At 44.3% G+C, this 15,323-nt stretch overlaps 1 protein-coding gene and 1 pseudogene across 4 annotated transcripts in view; one reads left to right on the top strand and one right to left on the bottom strand.

Moving 5' to 3' along the window:
* Positions 1–15,323, bottom strand: part of FMNL2 (formin like 2) — a 309,881-nt gene that overhangs the window by 178,828 nt on the left and 115,730 nt on the right. The window lies entirely within an intron of this gene.
* Positions 5,795–14,211, top strand: LOC129150778 (40S ribosomal protein S6-like; annotated as a pseudogene).

The raw sequence follows: 15,323 nt of genomic DNA, 5'->3' as shown, positions 1-15,323 counted from the left end.
CACTAAGGTGGGCTTCCTGTTTTGAAGACAAGTTCTGGCAATGCTGTAAGCAAAGAGCTCTATCTCCCAAGTAGCATCACCATTCAGAACCCCAAACGAACTAACAACAGGTCTCCCAGTGATCCTGCTTAAGGAAAGATTCCTATTTATAAGTTTCAGGGAGTGCACGAGGCGGGGTTAAAAGCTGCTAAATCTAACCACCAGGAGACAAATGCTGGCTCCAGCCCTGGGGGGCGGCTACAGAACCATCCCCAGGTGCCGGCCCCCACCCGCCTGGTGGGCTGCACTCAGAGCTCACTCCTTTGCTTATTTTTGGCCCCTCGCTTTTTTAAGGCACCCTGCAGTCAAGTGCTAGGTACAGGAAACTAAAGAGCTTTCTGGTAAATAATTTGGCTTTCTTTGTCAAGAAGAATAAATATATCTTACTTGCTCAATGTAAACAGCCTCTCACTCCTCAGAGGATCAAAATGAGGGGCTGAACTTTGTTACGAGAAAAAAAAAAAGTCATTTGTAACTGCATTTTCTAAAAGACAAAACGTGGTCCGACACTTCCCAGGGAGTTAAACTGATATCCTGTGGCTGTCCCATGGTACAAAGGGCAAAACTGCAAGGCCAGCGCGGAGAAAACTAAGAAAATGACAGCCTCCACGACTTGTCTGCCCTCTTTTTTTCTTTATGGCACAGCTTTAAAAGTTAAATCTTCCAAACAACTTAAAATTACATTCCTTGCCTCTTTAGACATGAAAGGGAGGCCTCTAATGTGAAGCCAAGCGTTCTCTAACACTTCCACAGCACAGGCTCCGGTCCCACCACGAGGAACCAAGAGCAAAGCCAGTTAAAAGTCAGAAGCCAATCCTTCATTAAAACAACAACAACACACACACCATTAAATTAACAGCCTTTATTAAAGAGCATCCAGTTTTAAAGTCCCTGCTCTGCTCCCAGTTTCAAATGAGAATTGTATTTACTGCCTTACAGTTTCTCTGACTAGATGTCAAATTAGCTGACTGAGCTCTTGGGTCTCCCATTCATGTAAGAACCAGAACCTATGATTCATTCCTTCCTGGAACTGTATGTGACCATTATACTCACTTGGATTCCATAATATAATTCAAACCCTGCACACAATTTAGAATTAAACCAGCAAAGGGGATCCAGAAGTGGAACTGTTAGAAGACAATTTTATAAACCTTTATTGACAGGATTGTGTATTTATTATGGGGGAAATAGGTTGATGGGGCATATTCTTCCCTATAGACTATTATCTACAGTCAGTTGCTATTCTGGAAGAAATAAATTTTCCACCTCCTTTCTAGATGATATTTTCATCTTTATCAGCTTTTTTTTCTACTTGGTTAAGACCTAAGAACAATATCAGCCCTAACCGGTTTGGCTCAGTGGATAGAGTGTGGGCCTGCGGACTGAAGGGTCCCAGGTTCGATTCTGGTTAAGGGCATATACCTTGGTTGCGGGCACATCCAACCAAGATGGAGGCAGCTGATTGATGTTTCTCTCTCATCGATGTTTCTAACTTTCTATCCCTCTCCCCTTCCTCTCTGTAAAAAAGTCAATAAAATATATTTTTTAAAAAGAACAATATCAAATACCTTCCTCTAAATCTTCAAGTGATGTTCTAAGAAGATAGCCAATGATAATGGCTAATATTTATTGAGCAATTATTATCCAACAGGCCCTGTTCTAAAGGAGATATACACTTAATGACCAGATTATTATGATCTCTGAACGCATAATAATCTGGCCACTCAGTGTATATCCTATATAATAAAAGGCTAATATGCAAATTGTTCCCTTGACCAGGAGTTCGACCAGCAGGCAGGCCAGCCAACCGCCCATGTCCCCTCCCCCTGGCCAGGCTGGCCGGACCCCATCCATGAACAAATTCATGCACCGGGCCTCTAATTATCTATAATTAGAGGCCCGGTGCATGAATTGTATGTGTGTGTATGTGTATGTACACACACACACACACACACATACACACATATACACACATACACATACACACACACACACACACACACACACTGAGTGGCCAGATTATTATGCATTCAGAGAGCATAATAATCTGGCCACTCAGTGTATATCATCTGAGATTAAGTAACATGCTCAATACACACTATGACTGAATAGGCAGAAATAGAACTTCAAGCCAGGGCTTCTCACTTTCTAAGCATTATGTCCTAAACCCTGCATTATTCTACCTCAAACATCACCTACAACTAATCTTCATCCTCTACAAGAGGGAGATGGAAAAGGATTTCTTTAAAGCTAAGAATTATTCAAATCTGTGTGCAACTTTTAAAACTATAATGCAGACACAAAGCAGAAGGTAAGGGTAGGAAAGAAAAAAGAGACACTTAAACTAGAAATTCGTTTTCAAAATGCTTCAATAGTAATACATTCCCCCTCATCCATAAGTGTCTCAGTTTAATGTACTATTTCAAATCCAATGGCAGGTAACTAATCTGAAATTCAGCACAAAGCCACCTGTAATACACCATAGGCTGACTGTGTTTCTCTACGATGGTACAATGCTTTCTTAGGATATCCTTTGTAGGCAAATACTGCTCCCATTTTACAGAGGAGGAAACTGAAGGACTGAGGCGTTTAAAAAAAGAGAAAAAGAGTATGATCAGAAAAAAAGAGTAGCAAAAAAAAGATTCAAACATGTACTTTCTGACTCTTAATTGCATGATCAATTAAGCACAGAACTTAAACTGCTGACCCCCCCCCCCCCAAGAGGAGTGCAAGGGCACATGGATGGGGTTCATTCAGCACTTGCACCCATATGACTCACCACTGGAAACGTAGGCAAGAAGGAGTTGATGTCATGGGAGTACATGGGAAAGCTCAAGAAGTACACAGAATGAAAGAGATGAAATGAGGAAGAGGGCAGCCCCAGCGCATACAAACCCTTACGGAGCACATAGAACAATACTAACCCAGCAGGCTGGAGGAGAGCAGTCAGAGGCAGATGGACACGGAGGAGGGGTGGTGTCACTACTCGGGGCGGGTGGCTTCCCAAGGAAACACGGGCCCTTAGTTTTGATTCAACAGACACTGACGACCTCCGAGCAAGGAGGCCTGAAACAGCACGTATGAGCAGGGGTTCTCGGATCATGAGAGCACTGGTCAACAGCAGGGGAGACGGACAGAGGCTGGCAGGAGGCGGGTCACGAGGGCCTCATACACTTAACTGTCAAATGATGCCAAAAGGAAGGAAAAACGAATCAAATGCTACAGTGTAATGCAGCTCACAGCAGAAACAGGAAGCACCTCTTGACCAAGAGTGTACAGCTGGCCCTTGAACAACACGGGTTTTAACGGTGTGGGTCCACCCTCACACGGATTTTCCCCCAATAAATGTACAGTTGGCCCTCCGTATCCCAGGGTTTCCCATCCAAGAATTCAACCAACTGCGAATAGAAAATGGTATTTTTTAAATTTTTTTTAAAAATATATTTTTATTGATTTCAGAGAGGAAGGGAGAGGAGGAGAGAGAGAGATAGAAACTTCAATGATGAGAGAGAATCATTGATCGGCTGCCTCCTTCACAGCCCCTACTGGGGATCGAGCCCGAAACCCGGGCATGTGCCCTTGACTGGAATTGAACCCTGGACCCTTCAGTCTGCAGGCTGACACTCTATCTACTTAGCCAAACCAGCTAGGGTGAAAACAGTATTTTTGATCCACAGCTGGGAATCTGCATATGCATTGTTCTATAATATTTTATATAAGGGCCTGGGGCATCCATGGATTTTGGTATCTGTGGGGGGTCCTGGCACCAATCCCCCAAGGATTCTGAGGGATAGGGCGGTAGTTAAGTTTTGGAGGAGTCACCTCTAACCCCCAGTGTTCAAGGGCCAACTGAAACTGACTCATGTTAATAGTCTCCACCTTCACCTTATCCCATGATATCCCAAATGGTAATTTATTCAAAAGGCCACACCGTACTATGTATGCTAAGGCTAGCATATTATACATCAAACTAGAGGCCCGGTGCATGGATTTGTGCACTGGTGGGGTCTCTCAGCCTGGTCTGCAGGGATTAGGCCCAAACCGGCTCTCCGACATCCCCTGAGGGGTCCTGGATTGCGAGAGGGCACAGGCCAGGCTGAGGGACCCCACCAGTGCACAACTGGGGCTGGGGAGGGGCCACGGGAGGGCTCCAGGGCATGTCTGGCCTATCTCGCCCAGTCCCAATCGGCCGAACCCCAGCAGCAAGCTAACCTACCGTTTGGAGGGTCTGCCCCCTGGTGGTCAGTGCACATCATAGCGACTGGTCGAATGGTCGAACGTCGGACACAGCATATTATGCTTTTATTATATAAGATATTATATAAAATTGTTTCATTTATATCCTAAAATCAGATACCAATTTCAACAACAATAATCAGATTCCATTAGCTCTCCCCACGAAATGAGTTCTCACAGCCACTCCCACAAATCACCCATTCATTAATTAGCTTTTGAGCACTTGCTTTAGCCAAATATTATTCTACAGGGAAACATTCACGTCTGCACTCCACAAGAGCCCTGTCAAATAGAATTATAATGTGAGCCACATATGGAATCAAGTTTTCTAGTGGTCACATTAAAAAGTAAAAGGAAGTGAAACTGACTTCAATAATAATATTTTAGATATGTTGCTTAAAGTATACCACATCAACATGAGACGAGTATAAAAGTTATTAATGAGACAATATTTTAAAAAAATAAAATTAATGTTCCAAATCCTATCCAAGTTAGATGCCAAAGTTTCATCAGATACATTTGATTTATGTCTAGGTTTCATAAAATACACAGCTGAAAAGCAAATTCACATACCCTAAGCTCACATACCTACGCTGCTCAAGTACACGTGAAAGGTTTTCATTAAACTGGACGGAGCGATCTGTTTTTTAACTTAAATTCACTAAAGGGCAACCATGTGCTTCTCAGCGCCTCCATGCTCCACGGGCCCACGTGGCCCGTGTCTCCAGTGCGGCCAGCACAGCTCCAGGGCCACACGCACTGGTGAGGAAAGCAGGCAGGAGTCTCATCGCGGGTCAGGGAAACGCTGTTCTTCATGAAAGGCCCCCAGGGAAGGAACGAGGTCAGAATTCTTCAGAATCCCTCCAATAGAGATATCCCTGTTAAATTAAAGCCATGACTATTCTACGCTTTCTCACTCGGGGGCTAAATCAGTTCCGTGGGGGACAACTTGGTTTAGCCACTTACGAGCAGTAGTTGAGAGATGGGTGAAAGCTTTTGGGCCACGGGGCTTTGGGCAAGTAGGTTAACCTCTCTGAGCCTTGGGTTCCTCGCTGGGAAAGCAGAATGATGATGATGATGATGATGATGATGATGATGATTCTAGTGCCTACCCAATAAGGTTATTTCGAGGATTAAATGAACTGAAACCTGTACAGCTAGTGCCTGGCACACATTAAGAGCTCAATGAAAGAATGCTAGTGGCACCCTGGCCAGTGTTGCTCTGTGGTTAGATTGTCGGCCTGAGAACCAAAGGGTCAAGGGTTCAATTCCCAGTCAAGGGCACTTACCTGGGTTGCAGGTTCGATCCCTGGCCCCGGCCGGGGCACATACGGGAGGCAACCTATCGATGTGTCTCTCTCACATGGGTGTTTCCCTCTCTCTCTTTCTCTCTCTCTCCCCCCACCCCTTCTCCTCCCTCCCTGCATCCCTCCCTTCCACTGTCTCTGAAAGCAATGGAAAAAATGCTATTGGCTTACACAGCCTCTCACCTCACCTGCTCCTGGAAGTAAAATGCGGCATGGCAAAAACCCCCAGTGTGCACAGCCATGCTCATGCTGGAAAAGCACCACGGCTAGCTCGCTCCGAAGAAGCCAAACAGAATCAACCCTGTACTGTTAACACCCTCCACAAGCAAAACAACGTATGTACAGACAGTTCTTTAAACACTGTAGTCTATGAAAACAGGTGCACGGGATGAAAGCAGGCGCCACACAACCCAGGCAGGAGCTGCTGGAAACGCTCTGCCCACCTTCCCTCTGCAGAGAACAGGGCGGGAGGGAGGAGGCAGGAGGGCGGGAGAAGGGCCTCGCACTGAACAGGACAAACTGAACTCCGAGTGTGAGCACATGTGGTAGTTATTAAGTCTGAGGATTCTGGTTACATCTATTTTGAGATTTTTCTGCTTTATTTCAGTTTGCCAAAGGAATGACGATCCATCAAGAATTACTGATGAACAGGTTCAGCACGCAGAGAAACGTGTTGGCACTTCCAGGAAAAAGTGTGTGTGTGTTCGGGGGGTGGGGGGTGGGGGTGGATTGGTAACAAGCAAGGTCCATGATTCCACCTCTTGTCTGGGGGTGTGGGGGGAGGAAGAGCCAAATTCCCGGAAAAAAAAAAAAAAAAAAGGAGAACTGGGATTTTGCCCAGGCACTTGGCTTACTCAAGGGTTAAGGTAAGGCAGTGTCAGTCCAGGGAAGAAATAAATACAGGGCAAGGCCAAGAAGACTATGGCTTCCCTCACTGTAGGCACAGCCCTGCCTCACTTGGCCCCTCTGGCTGTAAGTGAGGCTTCCCAGGCTGGAGGAGGCAGGGAGGAGGAAGAGGGAATAATCCTCCATGGCGTCAGAACTGCAGGAACACAACCTGTGCGGCCTGACACTCGGGAAGAGAAGCAACAGGCTCAGCGGCCCCAACCAAAGTCCGCAGAAAGCCGTGAATACTACTGCGGCCTCCCGCTTACAGCACTTTGGGGGAACCACAGATGTTGCTATGTTTCTTTAGATCAAGTTGAGAAAGGAAGACCTACTCCATAAAGTACAAAGAAGGAAGGCTGCAAGAATGTATAATGCTTTAGAGGTAATTCGTTCAAGAATACCAGTTAGCCCTGGCCAGTGGCTCAGTTGGTTGGAGCATTATCCTGTACACCAGAAAGGTTGCCGGTTCAATCCCCAATGGGGGTTGTACAGGAGGCCACCGATCGATGTTTTTCTTTCTTATCTATCTCTCTCTCTCTCTCTCTCTGTCTCTCTCTCTCTCTCTCTAAAAACATATCCTTGGGTGAGGATTTAAATTTAAAAATATATATATAGCCGAAACCGGTTTGGCTCAGTGGATCGAGCGTCGGTCTGCGGACTGAAAGGTTCCAGGTTCGATTCCAGTCAAGGGCATGTACATTGGTTGGGGGCACATCCCCGGTGCGGGGTGTGCAGGAGGCAGCTGGTCGATGTTTCTCTCTCATCGATGTTTCTAGCTCTCTGTCCCTCTCCCTTCCTCTCTGTAAAAAATCAATAAAATATATAAAATAAATAAATAATATATATATATATATATATATATATATATATACACTTATAAATACCGTACTTAGAGGGCTGTGTGCACCACCACCTTCTCTCGCCGCTGGGAAAACCCAGGGGTCTTCAGAGGGAGGAGGATAAAGAAGACCAAGTGTAAACAGAACGGCCTTGTACCATTTTTATTCCATGAGGGGACTTCAGCTCCACACTTCTTCAAACCCAATTATTGACAAGGCTTGTTCTGGTTTTCAAATCCAATGTGACCCAAATTATACCCACCATTAATCAGAGATACTGAGGTGGCCACTGGGGATAAGTAGGCAATCAAGGGTTAAGGGGGAAAAGAAAAGAATTCCAGATACTTCTTTAGGATCATTTCAGTCTAAGAAAACCACAGAGAGAAAATAAACTAAAGAAATCAAGTTTTACTAAAAAACAAACGAACGGTTTCTGCAAAGCTAAGACAGTTGGCAGGACTACTCTGAGTCACCCAGAGGCTAGTCCAGCCCGGGCTCAGGAGGAGACACCGAGCAGCCAGGTGGAGGTGCCAAATGACAGGACTCAGCCCGAGCTCGAAAACTGCCAGGTGCCAGATAGTTCACCAGGCTTGCGCATTGCTCTTCTCATTCTCCCAACACTGTTCTCATTTGCCTCCCAGGAAACTAAGGCTCAGAAAGAAAGACCAAGGTCGTAGGACGAGTTAGGCTAGAACCAGGATTAGACCTCGAGGTTCTCAAATCCTTGCCCAGTGCTTTTGTCCCACGTCACCAAGTTGCTTCTTGAAAGTAACAAACCACAATTCTCTGTTTAGCCACCTCCCCAGCCATCATCCCGATGCCTGTCACAACCTCTCATCTCCACCATAAATGGATGCCTTCATTAAGGATATTCCCACTATTATACCTGCGTGTCCCCAGAGCAGGAAAGAAAATTCTAGGGAACCCCTTTCCTTTGCTCTATGCACAAGGCCACGGGTGTCCTGGGGCCAGAGAACTACGGTAAGTGTGTTGAATCATTCTCCCATCGAAGAAACTCGACCTCCCTAAGGAAAAACATGTACCTCCAGCCGACAGTGCTGAGCATTCTGTTCCCTACTCATGAAACTGTTTGAGCAGGGAGAGGATAGATCCGTTGTCACAACCTGGAATAATTCCTAGGGTTTAAAGAAAAAGGAGCAATGACAGGCAAAAGACAGAATAGCACTGTACATGGACTCATATCCAACAGTCTTGTTCAGGGTACTGGCAGAGCCGTGTCTCCCTGACCTCTATGGATTCCTTCCATATTAGGCCCGCACCCTTTTTAACCACTTTGTCCGTGCAGCCCACTGATCTGGAACATCCCAGCAGTACTTCCCAGTCTGGCTAGTTCAGCCTTCCTCCTCTCAGGCTCCTTTGTACTGCCTGCCACATACGAAATAATACTAAGGTCTCCCTCTACTCTTGTGGTGTCTTCTCCAAAACACCAAGCTATTTCACACCTCAGTGCCTTTGCACATGATGTTCTTGCCTCCAAAAATGCCCAATTCCGTTAGTCTGAGAAGAAACCTTTTCAGAACTCAGCTCGACAGCCCCTCTGTGAAGTCGACCTGACTTCCCTGGCAGTTTATCACTTGCTCTGGGCTGTGAGCCCTGTTTCTTGTTCATGCTTCTGTGGCAATCCTGATAGGACTGTATTATTAAAAGTCACGGATGAGGTCTCTACTAAGCTGTAAACCAAAAGAGGGTAGCACCTCTTAATATTTGAAAGCACACATTTTTATTTTTTTTAAAGATTTTTTTTAATTGATTTTTTTTTTTTTTAAGAGAGAGAGAAAAAGGGGAGGGAGAGATAAACAGTGACTGGCTGACGCCTATGCTGGGGATGGAACCCAAAACCCAGGCATGTGCCCTGACTGGGAATCAAACCGGCAATCCTTCAGTGTACAGGATGATGCCCAACCCACTAAGCCACACCAGCCAGGGCACCCGTGGCTATTTTTAAATCTTTGTACATCGTGTGCCTAGCACAGAGGAGCTAGATACACGTCTAGCAAATATTGTAAGGTCATCTTCCCAATTCGATCATCTTCCTGAGGCCAGTGATGAGAGCAACTTTTTTTTTTTTTTTTTGCATCTCCCACAGAACTGAGCACAAATGTCAAAGGCATAAACAGCAACTGCATGCACACAGTAGCTTTACTTCTCTAAGAAAATAGGGCAGGCATTCCCAGAGGCCCTAGGGGAAATGCTTTCAACTTCATCGAACTAGAGGATTTAGCGTCTGAACCTCCTCCTCATGGACTGATCTGTTTCCACTTCACTTGTACTAATTCATTTTACACTCAATGAAGTCCACACTAAGATCCAAGGGTATCCTCCCGGGGCCAGAACAGCGAGATGGAAATTATAAAGGCTCATCACCAGACAAGTGCCAGGAGGAACCGTCAAGAAAGTGGATTCTGCTCCCTTTCCCCCCAAACAATTTCACGGGAGTGGACAAGGTTCAGTTCATCAAGATGTATTATTCCCAAGAAGCGACAGAAAACGAGAACTATCGCACCCGGTGAGGGAGTCAAACAAGACACGTCTGCACCGAGCGTTTAGAAAAATGATAAAGCCAGAAGTACAACATGTTTAAAGCTAGCCTAACACGGTAAGAATAGCAAAAGGACCCGCATTCTGTGTGTTGCCACTCACACAGAAAAGCAAAAGAGAGGGGGTGGGAATATGTATTTGAACTTTAATCATTACCTATTCTAAGTTTTAAAATACGTTTCTCCAAGGGGGAGGAGGAACCAGGTAAAATTGAAACCAACATCCAATTAGTTATTAACTAATTGGATTCAAATTAAATGCTCAATGAGTAGTACTGGGATCTCCAGGATCTCTATTAGATAAAGCTGGGGGAGGGGGGAGCGAGGGGGGTGCTGCTGTCTGAAACCTGCCTTTGCATAAGCAAGCCCACTGCTCTTAAAGACTGAGCCATATGAACAGCAACATTTTCTAAATAGGCTTTTATTTACATTTTACCCGAGACTGAGAAACTATCCACTCTCTGTTAGAAGTCTAAGTTGGGGAACTTCACAGTCACTATTGAATCTTGCCATCTCTCGGTACCACTAATTATACTAGTAGAATGCCATAAGCAACCCACTGAAGAAGAACTGTACTCAGGCCACAGGGTATATTTTAGTTTTCTATGTGACCGTGGGCATTGGAGCAAAACCTTGGTTCTAATCGCAGCTATAGCTCTCATAAAATGTGTGACCTGGGCCAAGTTATTAAACCTCAATTTCTTCATCTGTAAGATGGGCCCTACCTCCCAAGGCTTTTATGAGGGTTGAGCTAATTCATGTCTGACACACAAAAATAGTGCTCTTCATTTTATTATTTAAAGAGAGTGGAGGGGAAAAGCGTTTTACTTTCATACATATTTCAAGAACAATTTGCAGAGTATAAATGGCCTTTAATCCAGGGCAACAACTCTTTTTTCACAGCAATCCTCTAAGTTATGGAACAGGCAGGTTCGATAATTCCCGCTCTCACAACCAGACATCTGATGCACCAACTGGCTAACGGGCTGGCTCAAGGTCACCAGCTCATGTTGTACCAGGAAAAGAGCAGAGATCTCCCAACACCCAGCACAGTGCTCTTTAGAGGATCATGAATCTGTTGCACTATAAACATCCAATTGTTAATGAGATTTTCCCCCTAAATATCAAAAGAAACATTCTTTACAAATCTAAGCACAAGGCTCTATTATGAGAAAGGAAAACAAGGCACGGATTTGAAGGGGCTATACTAGTATACTCTACAGTGCTCTGCTCATGTGGTGGCAGAAAAACAAGATTCAGGTTCAAGATATGACTCCATCGCCCTCAGCTATGTGACCTTCAGCAAGTGAACTAACCTTTAGTCTCTATCTTTTCATTAGCCAAATGGGAATCATTTCTGCTCCACCTAATGCACAGGGCTTCGTATGATCAAATAAGAGTATATATTCAATAGTCTTAGAAACCAGGTGCTATTTGGTTCTTCTTTAGTTGTACTTGTTTCTAGCAAACTTATGTAGGCTATGCATAACGAGAATTTATAATAGATCTGTTCCCAAACTTGCTACACATCAGAATCATCTAGGGACCTTTGGAAACTCCTAATGACTAGGTCACCCACACCAATGAAATCAGTATATCTGGAGTTGGCAGCTGAGTACTGGAGATACACACACACACACACACACACACACACACACACTTTTATTGATTTCAGAAAGGAAAAGATTGGGAGAGAGAGATAAAAACATCAATGATGAGGGAGAACCATTGATCAGCTGCCTCCTGCGCACCCCCTACTGGGGATGGAGCCCGCAACCCAGGCATGTGCCCTTGACCGAATGGAACCCAGGATCCTTCTGTCTGCAGGCTGACGCTCTATCCACTGAGCCAAACCAGCCAAGATTGAGTACATGTCTGTTTTTAAAGGTCCCCAGGAGCCCTGGCTGGTGTGGCTCAGTTGGATGAGTGTCGTCTCATGCACCGAGATGTCACTGGCTCAATTCCCAGTAAATCACACACCAGATTCTCAAGACTCGGCATTCTTAAAAGAAGGTAAAATGCCTCACTAGTGATTTTTATAGTGATTACATGTTGAAATAATATTTTTGCTATCTTGTATTAAATAAAATGTTATTAAAATAATATCACTATCTTTTTATGTTTTAATGTGGCTACTGGGAAATTCAAAGTTAGTTATTTGGTTCACATAATATTTCTATTACACAGCTCTATTCTAAATTATAAATTCTTTGAAGACAAGGATTATATTACTCTTCTCTTCTTCTCTACAAAGAGTGCCATTGTGAGCAGGAAAGACATTAAACAAATATGGACTCAATTTAATTCAATACTAGGCCAAAATACCTTGATCATTCCTAAGTTTGGTTACACTGGAGTGAATTTTAACTGTGAGTGTAGGACAAATTGCAAAGTTCCATCCAGAAGAAATAACATATGTGGAACAATTACCAGGTATGCAAATGACGCGCTAAAAAAAAAAAAAAAAAGGATGTGAATGTTCACAACTTACTCAATTTATAAAATATATTTATTTAACAGGCACATAAAGAACTAGCTTAAATTGACTCAAAGACTATAATAAAATTCCTAGCATAATTCATCTTATAATAGCTCATCTTTCAAGAAAAGACAGTAATTTTTTTTTTTAAGTGCCAATGCTTTGTTTGGTGACTAGAGAATCAGGAGGAAATTTTGGTGATTTCCAGTTCAAGTGTATCTGTCACCATTCTGACAGCTTCCAGTTCACAAAAACATTTGTTATTTTTAATACCTTCTCTTCCGACTCAGGTTAAATTCCTTTAATTACTTACAACAGGTAGAACTCTATTATAATAGAACTCTAAAATAGCTAGTTAAAGCTCTTTTCTAAAAATTGTTGTCTTCCTTTCCTGCCATAAAGTTGACAGAACAGTTAATGGAAAGTAGACAAGTGAATGAAGCAAAAAATATTTTGCTTAATTAGCCTATTAATAGTTTCATTTTGTGCTAGAAGGTCCCCCAAAATCATAAAACAAATCCAATCATTTGAACTTAAACTCTCCAGGGGGGGGGGGGGTCTAGGAAATACCGTAAAATAAAACAAAGACTCCATTCCAATCTTAACAAAAGCAGAAATCAAAATCATGGCATATTCATGAAAGGCTTCATTCCAAAAATGCTTGGTTCGGTGGGAATTCAGATTTTTGGGTATTCTTTTCATTCTAGTCACGAAGAATAAAGAGTTATCAAAATGAGCCCTGAAAGTATAGAGTTCCCTCTGCATGTTCCCAATAATTAGCCATCTTCCCTTTTTCAAATCTTTTCCACAACAGAAGTCCCGCTTTTGATATTTCATATTAGATCCCTGAAACACAGAAAAGTTAAATAAAAAAGTAAATCTAGAGGCACGGTAATTTTGCCATCCAACAGGCTATTTCCAAACCTCAACTGTACCATTTGTCTCAGCCACTTCCACTGGCTGCAGAGACCAGCTCTTTGTCCATCTTTGAATTATTACAACTCAACAGTTGACTCCAAAAAGGTGGTGCATAGGATGAAGGTAGGAAGAGATGGCAGGTGTTGGGTTAGTTTGGGGGATGTGAGTCGAGCCCCAGAACACGGTGTTGCTGCAGTCGGAGCTCTCCAAAACCCTGGTTCTGGGTAGAGGAGGGTCTGAGCTGAACATTTCTTTCCCTGCCACTGGCTGCCAGAAACTCATTGACGTGGAGGATGAACACAAACTCCGTACCTTTCATGAGACGTGTATGGCCACAGAGGTTGCCGCTGACGCTCTGAATGAAGAATGGAAGGGTTATGTGGTTTGAATCAGTAGTGGGAACGACAAACAAGGTTTCCCCATGAAGCCGGGTGTCTGGACCCATGCCGAGTCCCCTTGCTGCTGAGTAAAAGGCACTCCTATTATAGACCAAGGAGAACTGGAGAGAAAACACAAGTCTGTTCAGAGTGGCATTGTGAATGCCAATCTCAGTCTTCTCTACTGGGTCACTGTGGAGAGAAGATATTCCTGGTCTCACTGTGCCTCGTCGCCTGGGGCCCAAAGGGCTAGCAGAACTTTTCAATCTCTCTAAAGAAGATGATGTCCGCCCACATGTTGTGAGAAAGCCTCTAAACAAAGAAGGTAAGAAACCTAGGACTAAAGCTCCCAAGATTCGGTGTCTTGTTACTCCACGTGTCCTGCAACTCAAACGCCAGCATACTGCTCTGCAGAAACAACATACTAAGAAAAATAAGGAAGAGGCCGCAGAACATTCCCTTTTGGCCAAGGGAATGAGGGAGGCCAAAGAAAAACACCAGGAACAGATGGCCAAGAGACGCAGACTGTCCTCTCTGAGAGCTTCTACCTCTGAGTCCAGTCAAAAATGAGTTTTTTTTTAGAATAACAAATAAGGGAGAACAAACATCAAAAACAGAACAAAAAGGTGGTGCATGCTGTGGTGCCCTTAACCCTATGACACACTTCCCACAAGCCACTTCCTCTCTAGATGAAAAGTGGTCTTCACTTAACCAAAAACGTAAGTCTTCACGTATAAGGACAGCACAATGTTTCTCATTATGAGAGGACAGGTCACTCATTCCCCACCAAGGAGTTCCCAGCACATGCTGCCTGTGAGGTGCCTGGACCAGCAGCATCCACAGAGTCTGTTAAAAAGCCAGACTCCTGGCCCCATCCAAGACCATTCAACTAATCTGAGGGTGAATCCCAGGACTCTGCCTTTTAACAAGCACCTTAGGGTGACTAGTCTAGACAGAAATATCCACTACGTCACCTAAAAGTTAAATAAGCGCAGTAGACAATTATGATAAACTAAATGTGAAGTCAAGATCTCACAGGAAGGATGGGCAGAGTCAGGGAAGAGGGTGTTCTGGTTCGGCAGGAACAACCCGGGCAAAGGCGCCCAGTCAGAAAAGTGCAGAACAGAACCGGGGGCAGAGGGCAATGGCAAGTAAACACATTCAACCAGAACACGACGTTCTAGTTCAAGGGATGACTGGGGACCCTCCTGTGGACTGACCCGAGGGCCTGGGCAGGGAATATTTCTGAGTCAAGGAAGAACGTGTCCAACACAGCTGTCTAGCAATTACGGCAATGGTACAAAACTGTGGGAGAAAATTAACCGGGAAGCCACATACCGGGGTTAGAGAACCACAGACCGAGCAGGGAGAACAGAGCCCTCCTTTTCTGGCAGACAAAGGTGTCTACATCCTACTCCCCAGAACCCGTGAATATGTTACCCACGTGGCAAAACAGATTTCACAGATAGGATTAAACTTAAGGACTCTGAGATGGGGAGATTATCCTGGCTTGTCTGGATGGGCCCCAACAAAGTATACGAGTCCTCAAAGGGGGAGAACTTTTCAAGGCTGTGGACAGAGAACCAGACAAAGGACATTACTTGCTGTGAATATGGAGGAACCGGGCCACGAGACAAGAACCGTGGGCAACCTGAAATGGCAAGGAAACAAATTCTCTCCTA

Source organism: Eptesicus fuscus, chromosome 11 (genome assembly GCF_027574615.1).
Source record: "Eptesicus fuscus isolate TK198812 chromosome 11, DD_ASM_mEF_20220401, whole genome shotgun sequence".
Taxonomy (NCBI): domain Eukaryota; kingdom Metazoa; phylum Chordata; class Mammalia; order Chiroptera; family Vespertilionidae; genus Eptesicus; species Eptesicus fuscus.
Note: the sequence above shows the minus strand (reverse complement) of the source record. Positions and strands in the feature narration are given on the sequence as shown.